This window comes from Rhinopithecus roxellana, chromosome 1 (genome assembly GCF_007565055.1).
Source record: "Rhinopithecus roxellana isolate Shanxi Qingling chromosome 1, ASM756505v1, whole genome shotgun sequence".
NCBI lineage: Eukaryota > Metazoa > Chordata > Mammalia > Primates > Cercopithecidae > Rhinopithecus > Rhinopithecus roxellana.
The window spans coordinates 174975940-174989490 of record NC_044549.1 but is presented as its reverse complement, the minus strand read 5'-3'; the positions used below and the strand labels follow the sequence as shown (position 1 = coordinate 174989490).

Sequence of the window (13551 nt, the reverse complement as noted above, 5' to 3'; positions counted from 1 at the left end):
GATTTTTGCAGCTACATTTGACCACAGAATAAATCTCACATTACTGACATCTCAGAAAAATCCACTTTAGAGTGTAAATTTCAACTAAGTTTCAACGGGATGAGTTACTCTGTCAGCAGTACAAACACCGTAAATATCAGAGATTGCTTAGGACAAAACCTGACAGCGAGTGGTCACATTTTACTCCTTCTTACCCTACACCCTCCCCCTTGAGAAAGTCAGGTCCCCTGGCCTCCAAGTATGCAAACATGGAACCCCAGTCAGTCAGAGCAGTAAGGTTCTCTGGGGGAATAGGGCATCTTTCTGTTTTCCCTGTCTCTTTTATAACCATGTGGAGTCCAAGTCTTAGAATATTTGCTTGTAAGTCCGGAATGCCGCTGAGAAAGTTCACCAAGGAAGGGCGCAGAGGTCAAAGTTGCCAACCAGGACACTTTGAGAGAGGACCCTGTGGTTGACATTTGTTAGTGAAATTTGCAACACCCCAGTGGAGGCCAAGGCCAAAACCTTCAAGGAGATCCCTATGCCCCTTTCTCCTGTTGGTCTTCTGAGGTCATCCCAAGAGGAACCTGTGTTTCCCCGGTACGCACGTGGCACTCCCCAGACCTGCCACCTGCCTGCTTCGTCCTTCTCGTCGTGGTTTCCCAAACCCCAGTTCTGCCGCCCCAGGAGCCTTGGCACTGGAGCAATAGGAAAAGGCCACCGCGCTCGGGTCTGGAGAGCAGGAGGGAGACACGGTGTGGACTCCGAGGCTGCACCTGTGATGTCCCGGCCCCAGCTAAGAGGGTGGCCCTTTCTTCTGCCTCTTGCCCAACTCCAAACCCACATTCACGCCAGCAGCCTCTCCCGGACCAGCCTCGCTACAGCCAGCGAGGGCTTGAAATGGGGAGTGCCGCCGCTTTCAAACTCCGGGCTCCAACTTGAGCGCCCCGGCGCCCAAGTAGCTCCCGGGATGCAGAAGTTGCCACAAACTTCCCAGGCCCCTCTTCGCCGATGCTTACCATCAGTCGCGCCGGCAGGGAGCGGAGGGAGGCGGAGATGGACCGGGAAAGGATGCTGAGCAGACTCGCGATCCAGCGGGGGAACATTACCACTCCCGCAGCCCACTCCTCCAGGCACCTTACTGCCCGCCCGGCTCCAGAACGCACAGAGAGGCTCCCCCTTTCCCCATTTGCTTCCTTCGGTCTTTTCCACTCCCCTTTCCTCTTCTAAAACGGGCCATACCGGTGACCTGAAGGAGTTTGTTCAGCCAGGGTCTGTTGGGCAGGTGTGGTGATGTGTCCACACCCAGACAGAGAACGAATGGCATCTTCAAGTCCCTTATCCCGATCACTCTCCCCTACTTTACCAGCCCACCCCTCTGAGGTCCGACTGCGTGAGAAAAGGGGCTCAGAAGACCCTTGAAACCCTGCGCCCACGAGAGGGGAGCCCAGCCGCCCCAACAGGGGACGCGGGGTGGGTGCTACAGAGAAGTTTGGTTTGATTCCGGAAAATTAGAGACAGAGATAAAACAGTAAGAGTAGCAAGGGGAAAAGGGAGGCAAAAGAGCAGAACTCACTCAGGCATGGACGTTGGGGGCGGCGGTGGCTGTCGAGTGCGGGCCTGAAACCAGGAACGGCTCCCCGGGCGGGCGCGCCGGCGTCGGACTTCCGAGGCGGCGGCTTCTGCCTCTCCTGCCGCCGCCGCCGCCGCCGCCGGAGCTGCGGCTGCCGCGGAAGTTAATTGCAACTTGACTTCAAGTTGTCCTCTTTCCCCATCCGAAGTGGGCGTTTAAAGGGGAGAGCGAGGCGAGAAGCGAGCGAGCGAGCGCGCGGGGCCAAGGGAAGGAAGAGAAGGAGGGGGAGGGAGGAGATGTTAACGGGCGGGGTGGGGGGGAAGAAGGGGGAGGGGGCGGCGGCGGGGGTGGGAGGGGGAAGGGGCCGGCGGGAGCTGCTCTCGGCTCGGCGGTCGCGGCGCCTGCAGTCTGGAGGCGCACCGGAGCGGCCGGAGCGCCCCCCGCGGGAGCCCGCAGCCACCCGGGACGCGCATCCAGCCGTGGCGCTTCGGACCGGGCACGCTGCGCCCGGGGGCTCGGCAGACCCCGCGCAGCCGCCGCTTCGGAGCTCGTGCGGCGCGGGCTGGCCAGTGGGGCGGCCAGGGCCCGGCCCGCCTCCCTAGCGCCCGCCCGGCTTCTCCCCCTGGCGGTGGGAGCCTCGGCGGCCGCTGGCTACACTAGGCGCACTGAAGCCCGAGCCGAGCCGAGCCCGAGCCGCCGCCGCCGCCGCTGCGCGCGGCTCCCGGGCTCCCTCCCAGCGCGCCGGCCGGGTTGTGGGGGGCGGCGGGCCGGAGGGGCGAGGGCGGGCGAGGGGGCGCGCACGGGGGTTGGCGCGGAAGACAGGACCCTCAGCCTCGAGGGGTAAGTGTGGGCGCTTGGGGGTGCGCTTGGGGTGCGCGGCGCGGTTCTCGTCGCCCGCCAACCCTGCCCCCTCACCTCTCCGGGGCCCCCACCACGCGCACCCCTCCTATTGTCGCCTGCGGCTTCCTCTTGTTGTTCGTTCTTTGGCTGGGTTTTGGGGGGTGAGTAGAGGGGGTTACTGTAGTGTGTGTGCAGGCGGAGGAGGAAGTCAGGTGAGAGGCCTCGAAGCACCCCCACCTCAACCCAGCCTGCGTGGGGTGTATGCTTCCCCACTAGGGGCATGTGGGCCAATTTTTTTTTTTCTCTGTCAATGTTCGGTCGAGACGATGTTTCCTAGAGGGCCTCCTTCACTTACAGCCTGGTCTGTCCATCTCCCTTCATCCCACCCTCGTCCCTCTTAGCCCCCTATCCAGGAGCCTTGCACCCCAAGTGAGGAGCACGTGGCGGAAGGAGGAGCAGGCCCTCTCTTGAAGACCCCCACGCTGTGACCCAGCCCATTTGTTTAAATATTTATCCTCACGTCACCAGCTGTACTTTTCAGCCCACTGGAACAAGACGCCTAAGCAAGGTCCAGTTTCCCCAGAAAGCTGGCGGCAAAGCGGGAGAGATGAGGATTTTATTGACAGGGGACTTGGGAGAGAAGGGGTCAAGGAACCTTCCCAAGTGGAGACTGAAACTCAAAATATCTCTACAAAAAGACTAGGGTGACTGGAGGAGGCTCAGGACCGCAGGCTTAGGAGAGACTGGACCTTCATAACTTTATTTCTCTCCCCCTGCCTCTCCTCCCCTCAGCTCTGAGGAAGCTAACAGGTCTTTTGTTTTGTATTGTGTAGCCTTTGGGAAATTTGCATTGAGTATGTCAACAGAAAATTACTAATGTTTACTCAAAGTTAAAGGGATTGCAGAAAGAGAAAACATAGTTTTTACTTTTCCTCCTTTTTGTACGCGTGTGTGTATTTGGCAAGAAGTGTAGTTAGGTTCATGGCATGAACTGCAAAACGTCAGGTTGTAACAATAAGGACTGTAGAGCTGCCTAGGTGTATTTTTAGAAGCCGCACTTTCTTGAATTCCTTTCACACAAGGCTTGCTCTCTCATTAAGTCCCCATAAATAATTTTATTTAGAGAGGAGGGAACTGTGGAAGCAGGAGGGAGATTGCTAAGATTTCCATCCTGCCAGCGCACAGCACTGTTTGCAGGGAAGTTCCTGGAAAGTGATTGTGGGCTGAGAATTCAGTTTTTCCTAAAAGCTCTGTTAGGTCCTGTTGTGTCAGATGGCTATGAATAAAGCACGCTGGGAAAATCCTGATATCCGTGCAGTCTTATTTTATCTTTTACACAGTGGTTGATTCGACTTTCAAGCCCTGGTAACAAACACATCAACTGTGCTGTATTTTTGTGTGGTTTTTCTAAATAAAGGAGAATACAGCATGTATTCATGCTGCTTTTTCCCCGTATCCATGGTTATTGAATTCCCTGGAATTTATTCATCTTTTTTCAGTTGATCACCAGTTTATGCTGAGACCATAATTCCAAACATATAGGATTTTTTTAAAATTATGAATTACGGTTCTTTTAGTGAACCAACCCTCCTTTTTAAAGACACAAGTGCCCACCACAACTTCTAGTTCTGTAAAGCAAAGCAAAAAGATATAAATGATTATAATGAGGAAAACAGTAAAATGTTTTCTTTCTAGGATCACTTTCTGCCCCCACAGGTCCCAGGAGACATTAAATCCTCCTGCCTTAATTTATCAAAATGCTAAATTTCCTAACCAGTAACAATATCTGTATCTGAGAAAGACATCAGGGTTTGGAATGGAAAAAAATACATTCTCAGTATTTAATTACTGCATAACAGTAATTTATGGTAGCAGGCAGTTGATTTTCCAATTCTGAAAGCCTGATACGAAGCTGAACAGAAATTTGAAATTTTTAAAAAAGATTTGTTTTTTTTTTCTTTCTTACACTCTTATATACTCATCTGCTTCCCCAAGTTATCAGCCAAGCCCCTATAACTGAAAGTATGATATGCTCCCCGAGTTGAACCAAGAGACCATTTTGCCCCTCATTTTTTGAATTTGCTTTTTCCTCCAAGTAGTCTTGTACAGAGAGCTCATGGGCTCTATTAGAATACAGAATTATGTAATTCTGAGTGCAGTACATTAAATAACATAGTTTGATAAGCTCTTAAACGTTACACCTCCACATAGTAGGAATTTATTAAATATTAAGATGTTAATAAAATATTGTAGTTGGCCACAGATTTCATAGCACAAGGCTAAGACCATTTTTCAGAAGAAAGGGGCATTTAATCTGGAAGTTATTTGGTTAGTTGCTATGGTCTGAATGTTAGTGTTCCCCCAATATTAGGGTTCATGTGTTAGAACCTAATATCAAAAGTGATAGTATTGAGAAGTAGGGCCTTTGGGAAGTGATTAAGTCATGAAGGCTCCAACCTTCGTGAGTGGGAGGTGTGCCTTTATAAGACAGGCTGAATCTAGCTACCTTGCCCCTTCCATTGTGTGAGGACACAGCAATAAAAGTGCCATCTGTGAAGCAAGGAGTGAGCCTTCACCAGACGCTGAACATGCTGGTGCTGTAATCTTGGACTCCCCAGCTTCCAGAACTGTGAGCAATAAATTTCTGTTGCTTATAAATTACCCAGTCCAAGATACTTTGTTATAGCACCTCAAATGAGCTAACGCAATAATATAGTTGTGCTACTAGATTTTTTTGGCAAGTCCAAATCTAACTTAAATGACTGAAAGACAAATCTGGAACATATCAAATGGCCAGTAACAGTAGCTGGTATCAAAAGCTACACTGGTTATTTTCCTTAAAAGAATAGACAATAAAATATTGCCTACTAAACATTAGAAGAAACATCAAGAGAAAGGATAAAACAGCACTGGCCTTGAAGGAACTTATTTGCTGGAAAAATGACATCAAAATGTGAAAAGACAATGGATTAATTCGTGGTTTGAATTGAAGAAATACTTGAGGAAAAAAAATATATATATATATATGTATTTTTCTATTATTTTAAGACCAGAGGAGTTAGAGATCCTAAAGCTCTAGGTTGGAAGGTATTTTTAAAGTTAATTTGTTCCGTCAAATCTTCAGAGGCCATTCAATGCAGACATTTTGGGTGTGAAGGGGAACTTTCTACTTACCACCATTAAAGCAAGGATTTTTACCTATACATTACTTACCAGAGAGTAGAGTTCACTATATATTGTGCAAGTGAATGGATAATTTCAAAAGTATTTCATTCTATCTTTGTATACTTTATTATGTTTTTACCTTATATTGCACAGAATTAGTCTTCCTAAAACTTCCAACAATTAGTCTTCGTCCTGCCAGTGGCAACCAAACAGAACAAATCTGTTTATCAGTCAAGATAGGCATTGTTGTACTGGAGTAACAATTCCAATTTTTTAGTAGCCTATAACAGCAAACGTTGTTTTCTTGGTTATGCTTTGAATTCATTGCAGTTTAGCTGGTCTGTTCCATGTCTGTCACTCCAGATCCCTGGCTAATAGAATAGTCGCCATCTTGAATGTTTCATGTTGTTATGGCAAAAATAAAGATCACTCTGGGGGGTTTCATGCTGACATTTAAATGCTATGGCCCAGAAATGGCACACATCATATGGCCTCACAAAGAATTAACCAGGATTAGTTGTGTGGCTCCAAGGAATCATTACAAGGAGGTCAGATAGTGCAGCCTATCTTGTACCCAAGAGTAGACAGCTGTGGTACACAATTCTGCGGACTACTATTCTGGTAGTAATCCTTGTCCATATGATTACCTGCCAGCTAAACAGTCTCTTCCTGCCTGTTTATGGCCCAAGTCTTCCTTTTTTTAGGGCAAACACTGCCAGAGTAGCCACCAGCTTAGAGGGAAACATTGTTATTGGGGGAACCCACCCCCAGTATTTCAACATTGGTTCTTTCTCTTTTCCCTAAATGTCGGCCAGTCTGAGAAATAAAGAGAAAAAGTACAAAGAGGAATTTTACAGCTGGGCCGCCAGGGGTGACATCACATATCAGTAGGTCCGTGACGCCCACCTGAGCCGCAAAACTTGCAAGTTTTTATTAGGGATTTCCAAAGGGAAGGGAGTGTATGAACAGGGAGTAGGTCACAAAGATCACATGCTTCAAAGGGCAAAAGGCAGAGCAAAGATCACATGCTTCTGAGGAAACAGGACCAAAGCAAAATCAGAAACTCCTGATAAGGGTCTATGTTCAGTGGTGCACGTATTGTCTTGATAAACATCTTAATAGAAAACAGGGTTCGAGAGCAGAGAACCGGTCTGACCTCAAATTTACCAGGGCTGAGGTTTCCCAATCCTAGTAAGACTGAGGGTACTGCAGGAGACCAGGGTGTATCTCAGTCCTTACCTCAACTGCATGGGACAGATACTCCCAGAGTGGCCATTTATAGACCTCCCCCAAGGAATGCAATTCTTTTCCTAGGGTCTTAATATTATATTCCTTGCTAGGAAAAGAATTTAGTGATATCTCTCCTACTTGCATGTCCATTTATAGGCTCTCTGCAAGAAGAAAAAGTATGGCTCTTTTTGCCCGATCCCGCAGGCAGTCAGACCTGATGGTTGTCTTCCCTTGTTCCCTGAAAATCGCTGTTATTTTGTTCTTTTTCAAGGTGCACTGATTTCATGTTGTTCAAACCCACATGTTTTATAATCAATTTGTACAGTTTAACACAATAGTCATCCTGAGGTGACGGACATTCTCAGCTTACAAAGATAACAGGATTAAGAGATTAAAGATGGGCATAAGAATTGTAAAAGTATTAATTTTGGGAACTGATAAATGTCCATGAAATCTTCACAGTTTATGTTCAGAGATTGCAGTAAAGACAGGTGTAAGAAATTATAAAAATTTTAATTTTGGGAACTTATATGTGTCCATATTAAAATGAAAGCTTCACAATTTACATTCCTCTGCCGCGGCTCCAGCTGGTCCGTCTGCTCAGGGTCCCTGACTTCCCGCAACACATTGTGTGACTTCTTTTACTCTCTACTGTCTCTTTGAATGCACCACTACAACCTCTTGTACCCTTAGAACCGCTAACAAAGTGTGGTTTGTTTTTATGTCACTCTTTTATATTTACTAATATTATATACATTCTGTTTTCTCAGGACTTATTTTCCTGGCAAGGGTATAATAAATAGGCATTTTAAACAACTGTTATCTGAAAATGTCATGATCATTATTAAAATTTGAAATTTGGTCTTGAGTAGCTACTTCCCTTGTTGTGAACGTCAAATGTCTTATATGATCTTGTAACACAAATTTTAAAAATCCTTCATTCATTCATTTATCCTACTGTTGTTCATTCAGTAAATATTCATTTTTTACCTAGTAGAAGCCAGGAACTCTTTTAAGGACTGGGGATGTGGAGATGATTAAGAGTTCTCCTCTTCAAGAGGCACATTTTCCGATTGGGCAGACAGAATAAGAAGTCATTATGATGCTAATAGAATCACAAAGTGTTATGTGAACACTTAGAAAGAAGCAAATAGCTAGCTGGCAGGATTTAGAAAAGTAAAGGAATTGACACTTAAACTAAGTCTTGAGGATAAGTGAGATTTCTCTAGGCAGAAAGAGGAGGTAGAGAGAGGATATTTCAAGCAGGGAGACTAGCATGGACAAAGACACTGAACATGACAAAGCTTATTGTTTATGGAACTGTAAGGAATTCAGTGAGGCTGACACATGGGGTCTTTGTAAAGGCTAAAAATTCTGAAGGGCCTTGCAGACATTCTCTGGAGTTTGGACATTATCCCATACATCAGGAATTGCAAACTCTTATGTCTACCTTGGGCCATGCATGGATGTACTTGACTAAAGCAGGCCAAGTTAAGACCGTAAGCAGTGGTGCGGCTATGGCAATGTGAAGAATATATCCTCTGTCAAAATGGGATAATAAATGCCATTGATGCCAAATGTCAGATCTTCCATTCTCCAAAGAAAAGCAGGAAATTTAGATTTATATGAAAAATTGAATATTAAATGTTGTCAACTTATCCATATTTTAAAGTACACTGTTATTCCTTAAGCTAGTTTTGACCTGCAGACAAATTTTGTATAGCTTTTGCATGTATATTTCTACTGAAGGTCAAAGTGTTTATACCCATTAGAGAACACTAGCCACTCTTTATCTGCAAGTTATATGTTCCAAGATCCCCAGTGGATACCTGAAACTGGGTAGTACTGAACCCTATGTATACTGTTTTGTCCTATACATACATACCTGTGATGAAGTTTAATTTATAAATTAGGCACAGTAAGATTTTACTAACAATAGCTAATAATAAAATTGAATAGTTATGATACACTGTAATGAAAGAGACTATGGTCTCTCTCTCTCTCTCAAAGTTAACTTATTAACCTGTATTCACCTATTTTCAGACTGCAGTTGACCTCAGGTAACTGAAACTCCAGAAGATAAACCTCAAATAAAGGAAGACTATTGTCTGTTTTATCTCAACCTATCCCATAGCCATGCGCCTAAGGACTGTCTTGAGGATATTTAATTTTTATTTTTTAATTGAGTCCACTAATTGCTTACTCTTACTAGCTGCTCTCTTGCTTTGATGCCAGACTTGCCTTCCACTCAATAGTCAGAAATATGCAACACCACACCACACTTTCCTATAACCATTAAAATGTTAGAAATACTAGGTATCCTTTCATAACACATGCTGACCATTTTCTTGTAGATTTGGTCCCATGGGTACATCCATATTCGTAAAAGTCATTCAATTCACTGGGCCATCAGGTCTTTAAGTTCTTGACAACTTGGCTCTACAGATTACAAATTTTATTTAATCTTGACTAAAAGAAAGTCAACGTTCTTGAGTTTTCTTGTCTAACTTATAACCAATAAAAATCATCCATTTTATGTGTTCTGTGAATTTTGAATATGAAGGGGCAGCATGAGCAAATTATATTTTACGTGAACTTTGGAGTAAATAAATACATCTAGGCAAAACCACTTTAGGTGTCCAACTGTCTGGATTCTAATCCTGGTTCAATTAGTTGCTACCTATGTGACCTAGAGCAAATCTCCTAATTTCTTTATGCCTCAGTTTCCTCACCCATGTTACAGGGATGCTAATAGTAGATGGGGTTAGTAGATGCACAGTGCTTCAGAATAGAAAAATGAATTTACTAGGATGTAAGTGGGGTATAAGTACTTACTCCTGGATGACATGATGTTGTGCTGGGGGTACACAAGCCAAAGGAGAATTATGGCTTCTATTTCTGGAATATTTATTTTTTACTTGAGGATTTTAGAAATTATTTTCTTATGGAAACAGTCACACATATAATGGAATTAACTGTAGCATTTTGCATGAATTTTAAAGAAAAACAAGAGTCTTAAAAGATCTTTCAGCCACTTGGGACTTTTGGGGGAGGAGTGGGAACTGCGTTTTCTTCCTTCTGCTGTGCTCTCTCCTTTATCAGGTTGGTGGAAATGCTTATGATTACCAGACCATATACACTAGTTACATTTACCTCAAAACTGTGAAAGTACCTCCTGTTTTTATGTGCTATGAATGCTGCCCAAGTGTAGAATCTTTGCCATTTAAGTGTTCAGATTTTAAACCAGAAATGTGTTGGGTTAAAGAAGAAAATTATTAGAGCATGACCTTAGGGAAATCAAGTCATAAAAAAGAAAATGGCTGAACTGAATTCTATTTCCCATTCTGTTACTAACCAGCTGGCTTATTAATGTCCATAAAGGGAGAGATTTTTGTCCTTTTCACTGATAATCCTCCACACCTTGAATAAATAGATAATGTTGAATGATCTTGGGAAAGACACTTTGTTAAAGTCTCAGTTTCCTCAGCCACAAAACAAAGATGTGATCTTAAACTTAAACTTTAGTGTGTATGGAATTAAATAGAGTGTTTGTTTAAAATGCAGGTTCTTTGAGTCCATGCCCAGAAATTCAGATTTGGTAGAACCAGATGCTACTCAGCAATCCACATGGATTTGGGGCTTGGGTTGTAAGGAGCAAAAATCCAATTTAAAAAGGAAGGTTTTATTTTTTATTTTGTTTCATTTTTTGTCACCCTCTCTTCCCCTCCCTGCACATAAATTGGAAAATACAATGCAAGAACTACTTAAGGCATAATTAGATCTAGCTGTTCAAATAATGTCATCAGCTATCTTTTGGTTATACTTTCTTCTCTTTTAACTTTATTCTTAGTCTGGTTTTTCCTTTAAGGAGTTCATTTTTAAGAACTTCATTCTTAATCTGCCTTTTCTCCTAGCTTCCATTCTTCTGACATGAAACCCCAGCACAAAGAGTATTCCTTTTTCTCAGATTTTCAAGCTAAAGAACTATGCCCAACTTGACTGTATTAGATAATGTCAGGTACCCAAACCTGCACTCATCACCATGGTCAGCACCTATGATTCACTCCTCAGCAGCCTTGAGTCAAATGCCCACATTGGATTTGGGAGTACAGTCACTCTACTCAAACCATGTGGGCTTGGACGTGAAGGTGGGATGGTTCTCAAAGACAAATTGGAATTAATTTTTTTAGAAATAAGGAAAATCGAGGTTTTTTGGCCAAAACTATAGATCTCCTACCACTACTGAGCATTTTTAAGACGTATTTAAAGATGAATGATCCAAAAATGTTACAAAAATATAACCAGTATTCTAAGACACTGAGACATTCAGCCCTCAAGGTGACAAAGCAGGGTCTGAGAAGAACCTAAGATGGTCACAGCCCCAGTGCCAGGTGCCTCACCTATTTACCTCAGTGTTTGGGGCAAATATTAAGTATTTTCCATGTGTGTTATTGTATTAGTGCGTTTTCACACTGCTATGAAGAACTACCTGAGACTGGGTAATTTATAAAGAACAGAGGTTTAATTGACTCAAAGTTCCACATGGCTGGAGAGGCCTCAGGAAACTTACAATCATGGCAAAAGTTGAAGGGAAAGCAAGATATGTCTTACATGGCAGCACTAAGAGAGATAGAGAGAGAGAGAGCAAGAGAATAAGCAAGCAAGGAACCGCCACATACTTTTAAACCATCAGATATCATCAAATCTTGAGACAGCACTAGGAGGGTGGTGCTAAACCATTAAAATCACCCCCATGATCCAGTCACCTCCCACCATGTCCCACCTTCAACTCGTGGGGATTACAATTTGACATGAGATTTGGGTGGGGACACAGAGCAAAACCATATCAGCTATTAAGGTAATGTATGTGCAGGTGATCTGTGACTTGTGCTATGGGAATCAGTGGATTTTGAGAATTAGTCAAAAGCATTATTGTATGTTTGAGGTGACACTTTGAAGTCATCTCAGACATACAATAATATTACTACTCTAGGATCTTCATGAGATAACCTGGAAGTTGGTTGATGGCAATTGAAAAGACAAAACCCTAGTACAAAACAAAATGGGACAAAGAAACAAGCAGGACCAGCAATTGAATCTTGCCTTGATTTGGTTATCAGTTTGTGTTTATTTAATAATCTTGGACAAATGTATTCACCTAACGAATACAGCCCCAGTCTGGATCCCAGCATGCCTCGTTCCCATTAATGTTTGAAACATAAATGGATACACACTTTACAGATAATGAAAAGGGGTAAGCAGGCAACAGTATGGAACAAAAAAATGAGTTGACTTAGTTATCAGGTAGGTCTTAGGTGTATTACATGTGAGTTCATGGAAGCAAATTCTGGTGAATGAATTATTAACCCCCATTTTTATTGAGTGAAGAAGCTGCTATCATTTCCTTAAGCTCATTAATACAATTAATAAAAATAAAATGTCTACCTCTTCATTTTAGTATTAAGTCATTAGTTTAGTTTCAGATGGCTTTTCCATACGCTCGCCCCACTGTTACCTTCACCAAAGTAATCCAATGTGCAGCGAGAAGTGTTTTCAACAAATAATGCTGGAATAAATAGATACCCACTTGGGAAACCAAAACAACATTTATCCATATCATACCATATGCAAAATTCATTTGCAATCGATTATAGATCCAAGTGTAGAAGCTGCAAGTATGAAGCTTTTATAGGGAAACATAAGGTAAGTTGTAGATAGACAAAAATTTCTTAGATGAGCCATAGAAAACATGTTAAAATGTAAAACTCAGCACAGTGGCATGTGCCTATAGTTCCAGCTACTCAGGAGGCTGAGGCAGGAGGACCCCTTTAGCTCAGGAGTTCAAGTCAAGCCTGGGCAGCATAGCAAGACCACGTTTCTATGATTCATTAAATTTAAAAGTTATGTTTATCTAAAAAGCAGAGTGAGAAGTGATGTCTGGAAATTCCTGTTTAAACAAACATTACTACTAGAAGGATTTCCTCTCTTGTGCATTTAGTTCAAGTTTTTTGTTTGTTTTGTTTTGTTGTTTTTGAGACAGGGCCCCACTCTTATCACCCAGGCTGGAGTGCTGTGATAGAAGCTCACTCTGTGAGCTTAAGCAAAGCACATTGGGAATTTTCATGCAATCCAAAATCAGGGGCGCAATGGAGCCTTAAGAATAGAAGAACTGGCCGGGCACAGTGGCTCATGCCTGTAATCTCAGCACTTTGGGAGGCTGAGGTGGGCGGAACATGAGGTCAGGAGATCGAGACCATCCCAGCCAACATGGTGAAACCCTGTCTCTACTAAAAATACAAAACTCAGCTGGGCATGGTGGCACACACCTGTAGTCCCAGCTACTTGGGAGGCTGCGGCAGGAGAATCACTTGAACCTGGGAGGCGGAGGTTACAGTGAGCCGAGATTGTGCCATTGCACTCCAGCCTGGGTGAGAGAGAGAGACTCTGTCTCAAAAACAAACAAACAAACAAACAAACAAAAGGAATAGAAGAACTATTGAAGTGCTGTAGGGAACCAAGTCAGTTCTTTCTCTCCGTATCTCATCTTTGTCTTTCTTCCTCACAGTAGTCCAGCTCCCCGCCTCCTCAGTTCACACAGTGAATCATGGTTTCCAATTGTTCTTGAGCCATCTTCAGTCAATCCACCCTGAGAAAGGACCATCTTCTTGTCTTTCACAATTCTCGGGGAAGAGTCTGATTGGCCTGCTTGAGTCCAGTGACCACCCTTATTCCAATAAACTGACCAGAGGCAGGATGATGTTTAA

The 13551-nt window shown here is 43.6% G+C and overlaps 1 protein-coding gene and 1 long non-coding RNA gene across 7 annotated transcripts in view; one reads left to right on the top strand and one right to left on the bottom strand.

Moving 5' to 3' along the window:
- The window catches only part of SATB1 (SATB homeobox 1), a 99798-nt gene extending 97968 nt beyond the window's left edge, over positions 1–1830 (bottom strand). For both annotated transcript variants that reach the window (XM_030933413.1, XM_030933421.1), the window contains exon 1: positions 1556–1830. The gene's annotated coding sequence lies outside the window, so the exon portion shown is untranslated. The remainder of the gene's footprint in view (positions 1–1555) is intronic.
- Positions 1831–2340: 510 nt separating this feature from the next.
- LOC115898424 overlaps positions 2341–13551 on the top strand; it is a 169968-nt gene continuing 158757 nt past the window's right edge. For all 5 annotated transcript variants that reach the window (XR_004058174.1, XR_004058164.1, XR_004058169.1 and 2 more), the window contains exon 1: positions 2341–2392. This is a non-coding gene — a long non-coding RNA (uncharacterized LOC115898424). The remainder of the gene's footprint in view (positions 2393–13551) is intronic.